The 18,411-nt window shown below is 51.1% G+C and overlaps 3 pseudogenes across 3 annotated transcripts; all 3 read right to left on the reverse strand.

The window, feature by feature from the left end:
- Nucleotides 1-165: 165 nt before the first annotated feature.
- LOC307092472 (guanine nucleotide-binding protein subunit alpha-12-like) lies at nt 166-2,306 on the reverse strand (annotated as a pseudogene). The gene is made up of 2 exons: nt 2,303-2,306; nt 166-1,198 (listed from the first exon to the last, which is right to left on the reverse strand). The product of its transcript is annotated as a guanine nucleotide-binding protein subunit alpha-12-like (transcript).
- Nucleotides 2,307-11,658: 9,352 nt separating this feature from the next.
- On the reverse strand, nt 11,659-14,373 carry LOC307092473 (casein kinase II subunit alpha'-like; annotated as a pseudogene). The gene is made up of 2 exons: nt 14,232-14,373; nt 11,659-12,467 (listed from the first exon to the last, which is right to left on the reverse strand). The product of its transcript is annotated as a casein kinase II subunit alpha'-like (transcript).
- Nucleotides 12,961-13,926, reverse strand: LOC307092404 (Y-box-binding protein 3-like; annotated as a pseudogene). The gene is made up of 2 exons: nt 13,537-13,926; nt 12,961-13,313 (listed from the first exon to the last, which is right to left on the reverse strand). The product of its transcript is annotated as a Y-box-binding protein 3-like (transcript).
- Nucleotides 14,374-18,411: the final 4,038 nt, after the last annotated feature.

Below are 18,411 nucleotides of genomic sequence, written 5' to 3' on the forward strand. Positions count from 1 at the left end.
TCACCAGCTGCTGCCGGAGTCTCAGTAGTGTACCTTCCCCAGGATTCAGCAGCTCATCGCAGCCCCGAGTCCTCCATGCGCGCGGGCGTGGCCGCTCCCGCAGGTGCGTGCTGCGTGTGCGCCGGGAACAGGAGGGCGGGGCCGGATCGCGCGGCCCGGCGCGCTTCACTGCAGCACAATGTCCTTGAGGTTCTGCAGGATCGTGCCCTTGACGGCGTGGAACACGTAGCGGTCTGTGTAGGTGGCCGTGGTGCCTTGCTGTGGTTCTGGCGCCGGGGTGGAAGCACTGCAGCAGGCAGCGCTGCACGCCCTCCAGCCCGTGCGGGTCGCCGCGGAAGCCCAGGAAGTGCTGCCTGGTGGCGACACTGCGCACCTTCTCCCGCCTGCAGGTCCGTCTTGTTGAGGAAGAGGACGATGTGACGATGGTCTCGAAGATATTCACGGGCTCCAGCAGCCGGTTGGTGTCCGTCCTCCACGAGCACCTGGTCGTGTTTGCTGGAGGACACCAGGAACAGGACGGACGTGAACCACTTCCTGGCGCTGGGACCGCTGGCCGCCCACGTCCACCATCTTGAAGGGGATTTTCTTGATCACAAAGTCGTGCTCCACGAAGCCCTTGGTGGCCTTCCTGGCCAGCAGGAGGTCCTGCTTGCTGGGGAAGGAGTTCAGCTGGCCGACCCGGTCCAGGTTGTCCAGGAAGGACGTCACCGACTCACCCAGCTGGAACTCGCCCCTGCGGCCCAAGGCCTCCCGGATGCCCGAGTCCCCCCAGAGGGCGCCCAGGGCGGCACGTACAGCTCGAAGGTGACGGGCAGCCCGGCCTTGTTCTCGAAGGCCATGAGGAACATGCCATGCTTCTCGTTCTCCGCGTGCTGCCACGGGATGCTCAGCTTGTCCCGCACGTCCACGAGGACCTTGGAGCCCTTGAGGATGTTGTCGGTTTCGCGGAACTCGAGCAGCGCCTTCTGGTCGAACGCGGGCCATGGATGATGCGCATCTGCTTGAGGAAGGCGGACTTGCCGCTCTCGCCTGTGCCCAGCAGCAGGATCTTGACGAGACGCTGATGTCCGGGCAGCGCCGCAGCACCTAATGCTCCGCGTTGTGGGCCCCGCCGCCGCCCACCCTGCGCTCACGGCCCCACGGGCCTCAGCCGGCAGCAGGAAGCGGCTGAGGGTCCGCACCGCGGTGGGCGTGGCAGCTCAGGCCATGGACCCCCTCCACCCCCTTCCCGCGCGGGCGAGGCGAGCCCCCACGGCAGCTTGGCCGACCCTCAGGCCGCGTCCAGCCACCGCCAGTATTTTAATTTTTTTGTTGTTGTAATGGTAAATGGGATTGTTTGCTTAGTTTCTCTTTCTGAGCATTCTTAGTGGTGTATAAAAGAGCCATCCATTTCTGGGTATTGATTTCGTATCCTGCTACATTGCCAAATTCATTTATTACATCCAGTAGTTTTTTGGTGGCGTAATTAGGGTTATCTATGTACAATATCTTGTCATCTGTGAATAATGAGAATTTTACTTCCTCCTTTCCAGTTTGGATGCCTTTTATTTCTTCTTGTCTGATCGCTGTGCCTAGGATTTCCAGTACTATCCTAGATAAGAAAAGTCGGGAGTGAACGGGTGGAATGACCAGTTGCTATGACACACACTGGCCACCAGAGGGCAGACACTCAATGCAGGAGCTGCCCCTTGGTGGTCAGTGCGCTACCACGGTGGGAGCGCTACCCCAGGCCTCCAGGCAGGAACCTGGGCTGCGACCCTCGCCTCCTCACCTCAGGCTCCTCCTCCTCACTCCCTGCCGCCTCCTAAGGACGCCTGCAGGCCACTCAGTGCCACCACTGGGCTTGCAGAGCTGACCCTGGAGGCTGGGAGGCAGTTGGTAGCCGCTGAGGGACTGAGGCCTACTCCGCTGCCTCTAAATGATATTGTCCCTGGGCCCCGACTGGGTCCCTTGGAGAGACAAATGCTCTGGCTCCACTGAAGATGCTGGACCAGGAGCAGCCCTCAGAGGGCGGGTTCACAGCCAATCAGCTGACCAGGATGAGCGGTCCTCCTACAGCCAGCTGATCCCGCAGGCCACGCCCCCACCAGCGCAGGATTCCCGTGCACTGGGCCTCTAGTCTATCATACATAATAAAAAGGTAATATGCAAATTGCATCACTCCGCTATGCCCACGATTGGGCCGGCTGGAGGCGCGGGGGGCGGGACTCAGGGTGGCCGATTGGCTGACGGGAGGAGTGGGGGGGGGGTCCCCGCCCCCAGCTCCTCTCACCTGCCTAAACGGCCAGCGCTGCGGGATGACCCATGGGGCCGGCTGGAGGCGCGGGGGGCGGGACTCGGGGTGGCCGATTGCATGGCTGCCGGCATCAGTTTTCCACCACTACCAGTTTTCCTCTAGCCACCTGCCGATCGGAGCGCCTCCAGCCAGCGCCATCGGCCACCCCGAGTCCCGCCCCCAGCCTTCGGGAGGCGCTCCGATCGGCGGGTGGCCAGAGGCCAGAGATCGCGCTGGCGGGAGGCGCTCCTATCGGCAGGTGGCTAGAGGAAAACTGGTAGTGGCGAAAAACTGATGCCGGCAGCCAGGTGAAGGGAAGTCTATTGCACGAAACTTCGTGCAACGGGCTTCTAGTGCTAACATAAAAGGGTAAAATGCTAATTAGACTGGGAGACCTTCCGGGAGACCTTCCGGACTTCCTTCTGGACAAAGCCATGGTGGCGGTGCCGAGGCAGAGGCAGTTAGGGGTGATCAGGCCAGGAGGGGAGGGCAGTTAGGGGTGAGCAAGGCCGGCAGGGGGGCAGTTGGGGGCAATCTGGCTGGCGGGGGGACAGTTGGGGGCAAGCAGGCTGGCGGAGGGGGAAGTTGGGGGCAATCAGGCCCACAAGGGGGACAGTTGGGGGCGAGAAGGCCGGTGGGGGGGCAGTTGGGGTCAAGCAGGCCAGCAGTCTCAGTGGTTAGGGGTGATCAGGCAGGCAGGCAGGTGAGCGGTTAGGAGCCAGCAGTCCTGGATTGTGAAAGGGATGTCTGACTGCCGGTTTAGGCCCGATCCCACAGTCAGACATCCCCCAAGGGGTCCCAGATTGGAGAGGGTGCAGGCTGGGCTGAGGGACACCCCTCCCCCCTTGTGCACAAATTTTGTGCAACGGGCCACTACTCTATGTAATAAAAGCCTAAGTGACTGTTATGGCGGAAAGACCAGAATGACTGGTCGCTATGATGCACATTGACCACCAGGGGGCAGATGCTCAATGCAGGAGCTGCCCCCTGGTGGTCAGTGCGCACCCACAGGGGGAGCACCATTCAGCCAGAAGCCGGGCTCATGGCTGGTGAGCGCAGGGGCAGTGGTGGGAACCTTTCCAGCCTCCTTGGCAGTGCTAAGGAGCAGCGAGTCAAGTGGTAAGGAGCAGCGTGCAGGTGGGCCATAAGGAGCAAGGGTCCCGGACTGCGAGAGATATGTTCTACTGCTGACTTAGGCATGCTCCCTGCAGGCAGACATCCCCCGAGGGGTCCTGAACTTCAAGAGGGCACAGGCCGGGCTGAGGGACAACCCCATCTCCTGCCACCAGTGCACAAAATTCATGCACCAGGTCTCTAGTATTGAATAAGAATGGTGAAAGCAGTCATACCTGTCTTGTTCCTGTTCTTAGGGGAAATGCTTTTAGTTTTTACCCATTGAGTATGATGTTGGCTGTAGGTTTGTCATATATGGTATTTATCATGTTGAGATATACTCCCTCTATTTCCACTTTTCTGAGAGTTTTTATCAAAAATGGGTGTTGGATTTTGTTGGATGCTTTTTCTGCGTCTATTGATATGATCAGGTGATTTTTGTCTTTCAATTTGTTTAAGTGATGCATCACCTTTATTGAATTGTGAATATTGTACCAGTCTTGCATCCCTGGAATAAATCCTTCTTGGTCATGGTGTATGATTCTTTTAATATATTGCTGGATGCCATTTGCTAATATTTTATTGAGGATTTTGACATCTATGTTTATTAGGGATATTGGCCTGTAATTCTCTTTTCTTTGTAGTGTCCTTATCTGGTTTTGGAATTAGGATAATGCTGGCCTCATAAAAAGAATTTGGAAGTGTTCCTCTTGGATTTTATGAAATAGTTTGAGGAGTATAGGTGTTAGTTCTTCTTTGAATGTTTAGTAAAACTCCCCTGTGAAGCCATCCGGACCTGGGCTTTTGTTTGCTGAGAGTTTTTTGATTACTGCTTCTATTTCATCAGTTGTTATTGGCCTATTCAGGTTTTCTGATTCCTCCTGATTCCATTTTGGGAGATTATATTTTTCTAGGAATTTCTCAATTTCATCCACATTGTGCAGCTTGTTGGCATATAGTTGTTCATAGTATTTTCTTACAATCCTTGGTATTTCTGTGGTGTCGGTGGTTACTTCTCCACTTTCGTTTCTGATTTTATTTGGGTCCTTTCTCTTTGTTTCTTGATGAGTCTGGCTAATGGTTTATCAGTTTTGTTTATCCTTTCAAAGAACCAGCTCTTGGTTTCATTGTCCTTTTGTATATATATATTTTAAATCTCTATGTTATTTATTTCTGTTCTAACCATTATTATTTCCTTCCTTCTACTTACTCTGGGCTTTTTCTTGTTCTCTTTCTAGTTCTTTAAGTTATAGGGTTAGAAAGTTTATTGCAGATTTTTCTTGTTTTTTTGAGGCATGCTTGTAGTGCTATGCACTTCCCTCTCAGGACTGCTTTAGCTGTGTCCCAGACATTTGGGATGTTGTGTGTTCATTTTCATTTGTTTCCAGGAAGTTTTTGATTTCTTTCTTGATCTCATTGGTAACCCATTCTTTGTTTAATAACATGCTATTTAGCCTCCATGTGTTTGAATGTTTTTGGGTGTTTTTACTGTAGTTGATTTCTAATTTTATTCCACTTTGATCTGAGAAGTGGTCTATCTTTGTGAATGATCCATGTGCACTTGAGAAGAATGTATATTCTGCTGCTTTGGGGTGAAATGTTCTATAAATGTCAATTAAATATATCTGATCCAGTGTGTCCTTTAGAGTCTCTGTTTCCTTGTTAAGTTTTTGTCTGGAAGATCTATCCAGTGAAATCAGCAGGGTGTTAAAGTCCCCAATGATGACTGTATTGTTGTTGATCTCTCCATTAAAGTTCTTTAAAAAAATATACTTAGGTGCTCCTATATTGGGTGCATATATGTTTACCAGGCTTATATTCTCTTGTTGGATGGATCCCTTTAGTATTATGTAGTGACCTTTGTTGTCTCTTGTGATGGCCTTCATTTTAAAGTCTATTTTGTTGGATACGAGTATTGCCACTCCAGCTTTTTTTTTTCTTTTCCATTTGCATGGAAAATATTTTTCCATCTCTTCACTCTCATCCTGTGTGTGTCTTTTGTTTTGAGGTGGTTCTGTTGTAGACAGAATATATTTGGTTCCTGTTTTTGTATCCATTTAGCTACCCTATGCCTTTTGATCGAAACATTTAATCAATTTACATTTAGGGTTATTAATGACTAGAGGCCCAGTGCATGAAATTTGTGTACTCGTGTGTGTGTGGGGGGTGGTCCCCTCAGCCCGGCCCTCGCCTTCTCGCAGTCGGGAGCCCTTGGAGGATGTTTGACTGCCAGCTTAGGCCTGTTCCTAAGCTGTCAGGTGAACATCCTTAGCGCTGCCATGGAGGTGGGAGAGGCTCCTGCCACTGCCACTGCCCTCGCCAGCCGTGAGACTGGTTTCTGGCTGAGCGGCACTCCCCCTGTGGGAGAGCACTGACCACCAGGGGGCAGCTCCTGCATTGAGCGTCTGCTCCCTTGTGGTCAGTCTGTGTCATAGCGACGGGTCATTCTGCCTTTCAGTCGATTTGCATGTTAGCCTTTTGTTATATAGGATAGTACTTATTTATTGTCATTTTAATTCTGTATGGCTCTGTTTCTTCTTATTATTACAGCAGTCCTCTTAGCATTTCTTGTAATGCTGGCTTGGTGGTGATATATTCCTTTAGCCTTTTTTGTCTGGGAAGCTCTTTATTTGACCATCTATTTTGAATGATAGCCTTGTTGGATAGAGTAATCTTGGTCTCAGATCCTTGCTTTCCATTACCTTGAGTACTTCATGCCATTCCCTTCTGGCCTGTAGAGTTTCTGATGAGAAATCAGGTGTCAGCGTTATGGGGACTCCTTTGTAGGTAAGTTTGCTTTTCTCTTGCTGCCTTTAAGATTCTTGTCTTTCATTTTTTGGCATTTTAATTATGATGTGTCTGGGCGTCAGCCTGTTTGGGTTCTTCTTTTTTTTCCTTTTTTTTTTTTTTCTGGTGTTGCAACGTGAAAGCTTCTCTGAGCAAGAGTTTTTAACCATGTATCTCACTGTAAAAATAAACATATAAAATGCGAAGACTTCCCCAAATGCAATGACCATTTGCCCATCTACTCGTATTTCTACAGTGTTGTGTCTAAGTGTTGTGCTGGCTTGGAAAGAGTCTGTGACAAGTCACTGGGTTTCGAGGCAGAGCTCATTCTATCCACTGTCACTGGTTTGGCTATGGGGTTAGGGTCTCCCCTTCTCTCAGCTTCCCCTTTTCTTCTTCTTCTTCCCTGATGGCCTGGATGTGTTCTGAGGAATGCTGTTGAGGAGACTGGTCCAGGGATTGGCTTTCGATTCCTGCCAACCGCTGTTCCTCTTCAATGACTTTCTTCCACATCTTGTGGTTCTGCACGAGGTGCTGAGTTATTTGGCAGTAGGTTTTCCTCCTTTTGAAAGTTTTCTTTCTTGGAGATTCATGATTTTCATAGATTTCCTCTTCATTTGGTGCTTTTTTTTCTTCCTCCTCTTCTTCTGGGTCATCGTTGTCTCCTGACTCATCACTGCCTTCCACCCATTTCCCTGGCATCAGTCTGGCTGAATCATAGAGAATACACAACGTGAGAGATAAAGGATTCCTGAAGGTTGGCCAGTTGGGAAGCAGAATGGTCCATGAAGGGGCTTATTGGTAACCCAAGGCTGGCCTCTTCGTCACCCTGTTCATAAAATTCACTGACAGTACCTTTGTCCACTGAAGATTGAGCTCTTTACATTTAGCTGGCGCATTGATATCAGCCAACTTTATACACATTTGACAAACTAGTAGACGATCATTTTCTTTCTTTTTTTTCCCTTTTTTTAAATTAAGGTATTATATGTGTACATATCTTACCATTGCCCCCCCCCCACGCCCATACATGCCCTCACCTCCCAGTGTTTTGCATCCATTGGTTATGCTTATATGCATGCATACAAGTCCTTTGGTTGATCTCTTATCTCCCCCACCTCTCCCTAACCTTCCCGCTGTAAGTTGACAGTCTGTTTGATGCTTTACTGTCTCTGTATCTATATTTTTGTTCATTAGTTTATAATGTTCTTTATTGTCCATAAATGAGTGAGATCATGTGGTATTTTTCTTTCATTGACTGGCTTATTTCACTTAGCATGATGTTCTCCAGTTCCATCCAGGTTGCTGCAAATGGTAAGAATTCCTTCTTTTTTATGGCAGCATAGATTCCATTGTATAGATGTACCATAGTTTTCTGATCCAGTCATCTGCTAACGGGCACCTAGGCTGTTTCCAAATCTTAGCTATTGTAAATTGTGCTGCTATGAACATAGGGGTGCATATATCCTTTCTGATTGGCGTTTCTAGTTTCTTAGGATATATTCCTAGGAGTGGGATTACTGGGTCAAATGGGAGTTCCATTTTCAGTTTTTTGAGGAAACTCCATACTGTTCTCCACAGTGGCTGCACCAGTCTTCATTCCCACCAGCAGTGCACGAGGGTTCCTTTTTCTCTGCATCCTCGCCAACACTTGTCGTTTGTTGATTTGTTGATGATAGCCATTTTGACAGGTGTGAGATGGTACCGCATTGTTGTTTTGATTTGCATCTCTCGGATAATTAGTGACTTTGAGCATGTTTTCATGTGTCTCTTGGCCTTCCTCTGTCTTCTTTCGAAAATACTCTATTTAGGTCCGTTGCCCATTTTTTTTTATTGGATCATTTATCTTCCTTTTATTAAGTTGTATAAGCTGCCTGTAGATGTTGGAGATTAAACCTTTATCAGTGATAACATATGTTCTCCCATAGAGTGGGCTTTCTTGTTGTTTTGTTGATGGTTTCTTTTGCTGTAAAAAAGCTTTTTATTTTGATGTAGTCCCATTTGTTAATTTTCTCTCTAGCTTCCATTGCCCTAGGGGCAGTGTCAGTGAAGAAGTTCTTTTGGCATATGTCTGAGATTTTGCTGCCTGTGGATTGCTCTAGTATTTTTATGGTTTCCCGTCTTATGTTTAAGTCCTGTATCCACTTTGAGTTTATTTTTGTGTATGGTATAAGTTGGTGATCTAGTTTCATTTTTTTGCATGTATCTGTCCAATTTTCCCAACACCATTTATTGAAGAGACTGTCTTGACTCCATTGTATGTTCATGCCTCCTTTATCAAATATTAATTGATCATAGTGGTTGGGTCGATATCTGGATTCTCTATTCTATTCCATTGATCTATATGTCTGTTCTTGTGCCAGTACCAGACGATTTTGAGAACAGTGCTTTGTAATACAGCTTGAAATCTGGTATTGAAATCCCTCCTACTTTATTCTTCTTTCTCAGGATTGCTGTGGCTATTCGGGGTCTTTTTTTATTCCAGATGAATTTTTGGAGGGTTCTTTCTAGGTCTGTGAAATATGCCGTTGGTATTTTAATGGGGAGTGCATTGAATATATAGATTGCTTTGGGTAGTATGGACATTTTAATGATGTTGATTCTACCAATTCATGAACATGGTATGTTCTCCCATCTGTTTATGTCTTCCTCTATCTCTTTTTTCAGTGTCCTGTAGTTTTCCACGTATAGGTCTTTTACCTCCTTAGTTAAGTTTATTCCTAGATATCTTATTTTTTTTGGTGCGATGGTAAATGGGATTGCTTTTTTATTCTCTCTTTCTGTAAGTTCACTATTGGTGTATAGAAAAGCCATAGATTTCTTGGCATTAATTTTGTATCCTGCTACATTGCCGAATTCATTTATTAAGTCTATTAGTTTTTTGATGGAGTCTTTTGGGTTGATGATCATTTTCATTGGTCCAATCTATTCCAACACCATCGTTTACCACTTCACCCTCCCTCTGTTGGAGCACAAGCTGGGTGGCTCCACAGGGAATATTGTGCGTTGGCCCTTTAAGAGGGTGCCCGAAATTTCAGCCAATGCTTTTTGGCAGGGGGAAGGAAGGGGAGATATGATCTCCCCAGGCCTGGTAGGGAAATCTCCCTGGTGTGGTAAGCTGCTTGGGGAAGTGTGATTTCAAACCAGAAAATTCACTAAGACTCTCTAAGTGTCTGGGATCTGTGCTTTCTAAAAATACATGTGTAGAGGAGAAACCAAGATGGCAGCATAGGTAAACACCTATACTGCTGCCTCGCACAACAATTTCAAAACTGCAACTGGAAGACAAAACATCTATCACCCAGAACCACGGGAAAGCTGGCTGAGTGGAACTTCTACAACTAGAAGGAAAGAGAAAAGGACACTGAGACTCAGAGGAGCTGTGGAGGACAGAGGTGCAGAGACATGCATGCACGGAGAGGGCAGGCGGCTGAATATGTGGCTGGCTTACTCGCGGCGCGTGGAGATGGTGGATGGTGGGCAGCAAGTGCGCGGCTAGCTTTCTCATTCGGGAGGGAAACAAAGCCTCCCGACTGCACTGAAATCCAGTTCTGGGTGAGACTTTGGGTACCCAGACTCATTCGGGGAGAAACTGGACTGTCTGGCAGTGGGCAAAACTCAAGAGCAGCCTTCTCTCAGAGGAGCCTGCAGCCATTGCTGCGGGACACTGAGACACAGGGGCCTCTTAGGGTGGGGCTGACAGGAAACCAAGGCTGTCTGCTCCACCCTGAGACTCCGCCCCATCCAAGCTGAGCACAGAAGCTCTCCCAGCGGAGACACAGCTGATGATCCTCACAGCCAATTGGCCTGGAGGTCAACTCCCCCCAGTGATACTAACAACAATCTAGGCTTAACTACAACAAGACTGCACACATAGCCCACAAAGGGGCACACCAAGAGTGTCCACCTCAGCTAACTGGGGAGGCTGAGCCACTGGGCCCTGCTAGGACACCCAGCACACAAAGCCACTCCATCAACTCAGGGAAGCAGTCAAAATGCGGAGACAAAGAGGCAGGTCACAAATGAAGGAAATGGAGGAAAGCAAACTACTGGATATAGAGTTCAAAACCACGGTTATAAGGTTTTTCAAGAATTTCCTAGAAAAGGCCGATAAATTTAACGAGACCCGCGAGGATATGAAAAAGGATCAACTAGAAATTAAACATACAGTGACTGAAATAAAAAATATTATACAGAGACCTAAAAGCAGACTAGAGGATCGCAAGAATCAAGTCAAAGATTTGAAATACAAAGAAGCAAAAAACACTCCTCTGGAAAAGCAAAAAAAATCCAAAAATATGAAGATAGTGTAAGGAGCCTCTGGGACAACTTCAAGCGTACCAACATCAGAATTATGGGGGTCCCAGAAGAAGAGAGAGAGCAAGATACTGAAAACCTATTTGAAGAAATAGTGACAAAAAAACTTCCCCCATCTGGTGAAAGAAATAGACTTACAAGTCCAGGAAGCGCACAGAACCCCAAGCAAGAGGAATCCAAAGAGGACCACACCAAGACACATCATAATTAAAATGCCAAGAGCAAAAGACAAAGAGAGAATCTTACAAGCAGCAAGAAAAAAACAGTTAGTTACCTACAAGGGAGCACCCATACGACTGTCAGCTGATTTCTCAACAGAAACTATGCAGGCCAGATGGGAGTGGCAAGAAATATTCAAAGTGATGAATAGCAAGAACCTACAACCAAGATTACCCAGCAAAGCTATCATTCAGAATTGAAGGTCAGATAAAGAGCTTCACAGATAAGAAAAAGCTAAAGGAGTTCATCACCACCAAACCAGAATTATATGAAATGCTAAAGCGTATTCTTTATTAATTTATATGTTTTTTTAAATAGCAACAAGATTTTATGGTGAGGCAAATCAACAAAGGTTACAGTGAGCTCCAAGGTATGCACTCAGCATCTAACTTCTGAAGAGATGGATGGACCTGTTCCTGGCATCACAGGGTTTAAAGTGACGTCTGCTGACACCCAAGGGGACTCATGAGAGGGACTGCAGTTTGCTCCCAAATTAATACGCTTAGAGGAAACTGCAGGGCTGAGGTACATTTCCTAGAGAGCTCATGTCATAAAAAAATACATAAAACATGAATTTGTAAAAGAGTTAAAAAAAAATGCTGTCGCTCTTTTAATATCTCCTGTTCATAAGTGAGGCTGGTGTGTCAGTACAGGCTGCTGACGTGCGGCTAAAACTTGAGCCTGAATCTCACCAAGGAAACCCAGACCACAGTGGAATAGACAGGAAGTCAGGTATTCAGAGCTGGTTGACCGAACGAGTTAATTCAGCAGTGGTCTCCTGTGAAACACAGGTCAGTACACGACTCCGAGTCTCCCATCTCCCATGCATCCCACAGGGAGCGGCCCCTCAGATGCTGAACTAGGTGCGTCTCGCCCGCTGCCAGAGCGTCAGCGCCCTGGAGACTAGGACTGGGGAGTTTCTTTCTTTTTGACAGACTTTGAGGTTTTTACTCTTCTTTGCGTTGAGAAGGAATGACTAGAATTTTCTTTGTATCACACTGGAGTTTTCCTTCTAGGTTTGTGTTGGGTTGGTTGGTTTTATTGGCAAGCATCAATGCCGCATTTGCCGTCAGTCTCCGCTGATGGTCGTATCGCAGAAGTTTGTCCAGAAGATCTAGGGCCTCGGGGCTGACGAGGCGTCTGTTCTCACTACGTATAAAGTTTTCCCAGCGTTTCCATGAATGTTGTCCCAGGATATCGTTGAAGTGCGGGTCTAGGTCTAGGTGATACTTCTTCAGATACCCAGACAGCTCATCGGTACCCAGGGCCTTGGCAATGCGAACAAGCTGGCCATAGTTGTCCTGTCCGCGGAAGAAGGGTTCCTTTCGAAAGATCATGCTCGCTAACATACAGCCCAAACTGCACATGTCCAAGCTGTAATCATACACCTGGTAGTCCACAAGGAGCTCTGGTCCCTTGAAGTACCTGGAGGCCACGTGGACATTGCACTCCTGAGCAGGATGGTAGAACTCTGCCAAGACCCCAGTCTATCGGTCGCAGCTTTTTCTGTTGGTGATCTATCGTGACATTGTGAGGTTTCACATCCCTGCGCATGATTCCCTTGCTGTGGCAGTAATCCAGAGCTTTAAGTAGTTCATATATATAAAACCGGATATCAAAGTCTGTCAGGATCTGGTAAAGTTGCTTAAAATCTGTATTTTTTTTTTCCTTTCAAGGGTAAAAATTTTATTTTTTAGGAACTTCATGCTGCACATTTTCAGAGAATCGCATAAGAAAGCAAAAATGTTATCCTCCCCTCATCTAGAAATAAATAAGAAGAGCATAAAATTTCTTTATAAATCACGACACTTGGAAGTTTAGCACCAGCATCCAAAATGAACTAGAAAGGCAAACAAAAAAACATTTACTATATATTTCAGATTTCTTTGGTTGGGGTTCTCCCCATGTAGTATTAATATTTCTTCTTTCAATTCATATTACCAAAACAGTAAAAACCAGGAAAAAAATAGAAACCTAGTGGTTGCCGAAACTGGGGAGGTTGCTCTCTTGTCTTCTGTGCAGGCATTCCAGAAAAACTGCTGGGAACATTGGCTGACATTCTCGTCTTGTACTTGTTTCCTAAAGAAGAATTGTAAACATTCCAATGTCTACATCTTAGTTAATTAGTCCTCCACTTGATTGCTTGGCTGTTTCTTTGGCATTGGTAAGGTCGTGTCTGCTTTTTGTTGGTAAGGTCGTGTCTGCTTTTTGTTTCGTTTTTTTGAGTGGTCATTAATTCTTTAGGTCACCTAGTGATGGTGAAGGTGCTTGATGTTACTCAGCACTGCTCGGCTCGGTGGCACGTCACCTGCCTGGGTCCCTTTGCCATCTTGCGAAGGAGCATTCCTCGGGGGCGGCGCGCCAATAGTTGATAGTTGCACGGGCGCTGGTATCCGCGGCGAACCGATGGCTGGTTTGGACCATGGGCCGCTTGTTGATTCTCTTTATCTTCAGCTTCTCCCACAGCTGGGGCAGGTCGTGGGCGAGGAGGTCCCCTACGGTACCTTGGGGCCGGTAAGTTGGATTTCGATGAACCGGTCCCTGAAGTTGAGCTCCCTCTGAGACTCCATCCTGGATCTCTCCAACCTCACCAGCCTGCATTCTGTTGGGATGGGGATAGCCCCGTGAGCGACGGTCAAAGGTCTGTCCCACGTGGTAAGGGAACCCCCGCCGGGACTGAGGGCAATACCGGGGGCGGCGGCGCAGCTGACTCCTGGCCCCAGAGAACTGCCCGTCAGTGGCAGTGTGTGTGTGTGTGGGGGGGGTGTCAAATTCTTCACTGCTGCCGCTCCCTTCCTCCTCCTCCTCCTCCCCGGCGTAATTACCGGGAGGTCCACGGTGGCGTCTGCCCTAGTAACCGCGTCTGGAACGGCGCCCATCAGCCGCATCACGGCTCCCTTCTGCAGGAGCTCCACCTGGGCCGCTCACACTGGCTGCTTCGGCTCCTTCTCTCCTCCAACTCTGCAGGGTCTCCTCCTCCTCCACTGCGCAGGCATTCCCGTGGGCTATTCTTCTCGGTGGCAGTTTGATGCACAAATACATCTTTTTTTGGCGTCATTTCAACTTATAAACCCATATCCATTTCTGACGTTGAACCATTTGACAGTGCCAAGGACTTTGGTGGCGAGAACTTTTTTCTCCGCGTCTTCGTTGCCGGTGGGGGCCGAAGAGGCGGGGGCCGCGGGGCCCGTGGGTACGGGGGGTGGGTCGCGTCCCCACCGGGTTTGGGCGCGGGGTTTTGGGGGCCCGCGGCGTCCGCCCCGCCGGAGCTGCGGGAGGCGGTGGTGGCGGCGGCGGTGGTGGTGGCCTCGCCCGCCTCGCTCAGGCCGCCTCCTTGGCTCTCACTCGGCACCTCGGTGGCGGCGGGTCGGCGGTTAGCGCGGCTGGTGGTGGTGGTGGCGGCGGCCGGGCTCGCTCTCGGGGAGGTCGGTGCGGGTCTCGCGGCGGAGGCGGCTCGAGCTCTCGGGCTGCGCGCTCGATCTTACCGCCTAAAATCGGTATTATTGATAGATGCAAATACCACGAAGGTTCTCCAGAATCTTAACCTCTCCCTTTATCTTCTTCTTCTTCACTGGCTTGAGAACTTTTTACAGCCACTCTCTCATTTTTGATTTAATGGCCTCGGAAACTTCACTGTACTTTCCCCGACCAAGTTTCCGAGCCCGTGGGTAATCACCGGGTCACCCCAGCTCCGGACGGGAGGCTCCTCAGGCTGCTCCCCTCGGCGTAGACCCGGGCCCTGTGCATGGCGGGCGGGACTGGGGGTGCCGCGGGGCGCGGGGCGGCGGGGCGCGGCGGGCGGCGGGGCGCGGCGGGCGGCGGGGCGGCGGGGCGGCGGGCGGAGCCGGCGGCGGGGCGCGGAGGGCGGCGGGGCGCGGCGGGCGGCGGGGCGGCGGGCGGAGCAGGCGGCGGGCCGCGGCGGCGGGCGGGCTGGGGGAGCGGGGCGGGGCGGGGCGGGGTGGGGTGGGGGGAACGCCGTCCAGGCGGCCGGGCCCTGGTGCAGCGGCCGGTGGGCGGCTCTCGCGCTGAGCCGCGGCCTCTGCTCGGCTCGAGGCCCCAGGCGGCAATGGTGGTACCAGCAGCCGCGGCCGCCGGCCAGGAAAAGGTGAAGGGTATTCTTTAAGAAGAGGAAGAAGCAAAAGATAAAGATAAAAATTATGAAAAACAAATACGTATCTATCAAGTGAATCTAAAAACCAAGGGAATACAAAACCTGATGAACAGAATAAACTGGTGAATATAATAGAATCAGGGGCATAGAAAGGGAGTGGACTGACAATTCTCGGGGGAAGGGGTGGGGGGTGCGGGAAGAGACTGGACTAAAATCGTTCACCTATGGATGAGGACAGTGGGGGGAGGTAAGGGCATGGGGTGGGGTGGGAACCGGGTGGAGGGGAGCTAAGGGGGGAAAAAAGAGGGACATTTGTAAAAATCTGAACAATAAAGATTTATTAAATTAAAAAAAGTGAACAACAAAGAGAGCTACACAACATTGCTAAGAGATATTAAAAACAAATGAATGGAGAGATATACCATGTTTATTGATTGGAATGAAGCAAGCTGATCGTTCAAGCAATATGGTCAAGTTGTGTCCATATAACAACTAAACGTTCCCAAAGTTAAAAACACACACGTGTGTCTACGTCGAGGACCCCTACTAGCCCCTCTTTCTTCCCACAGCGTCCTGTGATTCTGAGATGAAGGCCCATTTTGTGGGGCGTGGGAAAGTGGGGGAGCGGGCTTCTTAGGACAGGAGGCATTATATTTGGCTTTCTGTGGTATGAGTTCCACGGCGCAGGGTGCCACTGGCATCTCGGGGCATTACAGCTGGAGCCTGCGGGCGTTCGCGCGACTGACGGCGCGATGGCGCGTTCCCGTGGCCGGCGCGTTCCCGTGGCCGGCGCGTTCCCGTGGCCGGCGCGTTCCCGTGGCCGGCGCGTTCCCGTGGCCGGCGCGTTCCCGTGGCCGGCGCGTTCCGGGCTGCGCAGCCGGCGTGAACTGGTGCATCCGAGCGGCTGCCGCATTCCGTTTACGCAATGGCGCGTTCGCGTGGGGGCGGACACGCCCGTAGCTCACAGGGGAGGGCGCGGTTGGTGCTTTTTGCGGCCCCGCCCGCGCTGGTGGCGGCGGCAGCGGCGGCGGCGGCGGCGGCGGCGGCGGCGGCGGCGCATGTGCAGCAGCGACCTCCCGGCTTTTGTGTTGCAGGGTGGCCAGCCCTCTGGGAGGCCGCAGGAAGAGGTGAGCTGTGGAAAACGCCATGTCAGTGGTGCCCGGCTCAACTGCAGTCATGTAATTAACTACATATCATCTAAGGCCGTGGTCGGCAAACGGCGGCTCGCGAGCCACACGCGGCTCTTTGGCCCCTTGCGTGTGGCTCTTCCACAAAATACCACGGCCTGGGCGAGTCTGTTTTGAAGAAGTGGCGTTAGAAGTTTAAGTTGAAAAAATTTGGCTCTCAAAAGAAATTTCAATCGTCGTTCTGTTGATATTTGGCTCTGTTGGCTAATGAGTTTGCCGACCACTGATCTAAGTAAGGTACGATGTACAGACTCTTCAATTATGATGAGTCATAGTGGTTTTAAATATACATACACATATATATATATATATTTAAATCGGAGCTCTTTTTTAACATATATATTTTATTGATTTCAGAGAGGAAGGGAGAGGGGAGATAGAAACATCAATGATGAGAACCATCTATTGGCTGCCTCCAGCACGCCCCCTACTGGGGATGAGCCCACAACCTACGCATGCGCCCTTGACCAGAATTGAACTCCGGGACACTTGTCCCCAGGCCAATGTTCTATTCACTGAGCCAAACCAGCCAGGGCTGTGTTAAGTATATTATAGTAGCAAAGTTAGATAGCCCTTAACCTTTCTAAGCCTTTCTGTAGTTCTCAACTATACTGGGAGGTAGAAATATTGTTCCCATTTTCAAGAGGACACTGAGGCTCTGAAAGGTAAAGCTCCTGTCCAGAGTCACATGATATAGTCCATTTCCGGAAGTCCTCCAGGTCTGAGTGTCTCCCTTCAGGAGGCCGAGAGCAGATCTTGGCCTTTCTGCCCCCTCCCCTGTGCTCAGAGCATGTCCAGGTCCCTCAAGGCGTCTAACTGATTATTCCCAAAGACGGAAGGTGAAACTCAGAGCCCATGACCTTTCCTGCGTGGAACCATGAGGGCCGGGCCCTTCGTGAGCCAGGCTCCAGCCCCAGGAAGGCGTGGAGAGAGGAGGACTGCATCCGTGGGCCCGCGGAGGGGTGGGGTGGCAGCTCTGAGGGGTGGGGCCAGCAGCTCTGTGGTTTGGCGATGCGCAGCCAGAGTGGAGAAGGTGCGGCGCGGACGCCCCCTCTCCCACCCTCAGTACTGAGATACAGCAGCGGAGGCGGCAGGCACAGAAGCGGGGAGGGGGGGGGAGGGGGACGGAAAAGGAGGGGTAGAGGCGGGCATGGCCTGGGTGACCCACACACCGGAGGTTTAAACTTCCTGGCTCAAGGGTGGGGAGTGGGTTCTAGCTTCAAACTCCACAAAGCCCAGACCCCCTTTTCTCTTCCACCCCGACCCAAAGTGCATCCCAGTCCCCCCTTCTTGGGTAGGATGTTAAGGGATGCTCCCTCCAAACCGACGGCAAGGGGCTAGGGAAACTGGATTATGTCCCTAACGCGGGGTCGATGCTCGTCTGGGACTCAGGCAAGAACCTGGCAGACCCCTTCCCCGCGGCCCGATGGCGTGTTCAGAACCAGCGTGGCGGGTCCGGGTGGCCTGCACGGGGGCACCGGCCAGGAGTCGGGGATCCTTGGGGATCGCGTTCGGGGCGCGCTTAGGCTCCGCTTAGACCTCGTGCCCGCCCTCCTAGCGCTGAGCTACCCCAGGTGTTCGTAGGGTCACGGGGCCGCCGCAGAATGGGGGAGCGAAGAGGGGGCCGGGACCCCCTCCTGGGGCCTCCGGGACCCCCTCCTGGGGCCTCCGCAGCACCACCCCAGGCCTCACGCTTCTTACTCGCTTGGCTGCTTCCTCTGCTCCGTGCGCGCTGCCGTGCTGGCTTCAGCTGGGATTCCCGCTCTGGTTCCCGCGCAGATGCTTCTGCGCGCGGTGGCTCTGTTCTGGCGTCGCTGGGTGCAGGGGCGGGACAGAGGCGGGGCCAGACGGAGTGGACCAGTTGCCCGTGTTCCCGAGTGGAGGCCGCGTGGGCTTCCCTGGCTGGCCCTGTCTGCCGCAGCCTCGCCCGGCCGCCCCTGCCCTTCCTCCCCCCCCCGCCCCCCCCGCAGCTCTCCAAGTGGCTGTGCGCCCCCCAGCGGGCTTCAGCAGCTGCGCTGCCACCCACCCGCAGGGCGCCGGGGGGAGGCCAGCGAGCCAGTCAGATGTGTGAGGACAGACAGACGTGTGTAGAGAATGACATACAGACTGCAGAGAGCAAGAGGACACACATACAGATCTGTGCAGAGAAGGACAGACAAACGATACAGACCCCTACAGGGAAGCGTAGACAAATGATACTCAAGGGTGGAGGAGGGAAGGAGGAAAGGCCATGGGGTTGGACAAAGGGCCTCTCAGGTTCCCTTATTGAAGACTCTGAGAGATGTTTCCCTCTATCCTGGCCCCATCCCTAGCACGCATGCCCCCAGGAGAGCCCCAGACGGAGCTGGAGTTCCCCAGCCTGAGGCCCACCCCCTCCACAGTCGGGGAGGGATGGCGAAAGC

The sequence above is a fragment of the Cnephaeus nilssonii genome, assembly GCF_951640355.1.
Source record: "Cnephaeus nilssonii genome assembly, chromosome: 20".
Taxonomy (NCBI): Eukaryota; Metazoa; Chordata; class Mammalia; order Chiroptera; family Vespertilionidae; genus Cnephaeus; species Cnephaeus nilssonii.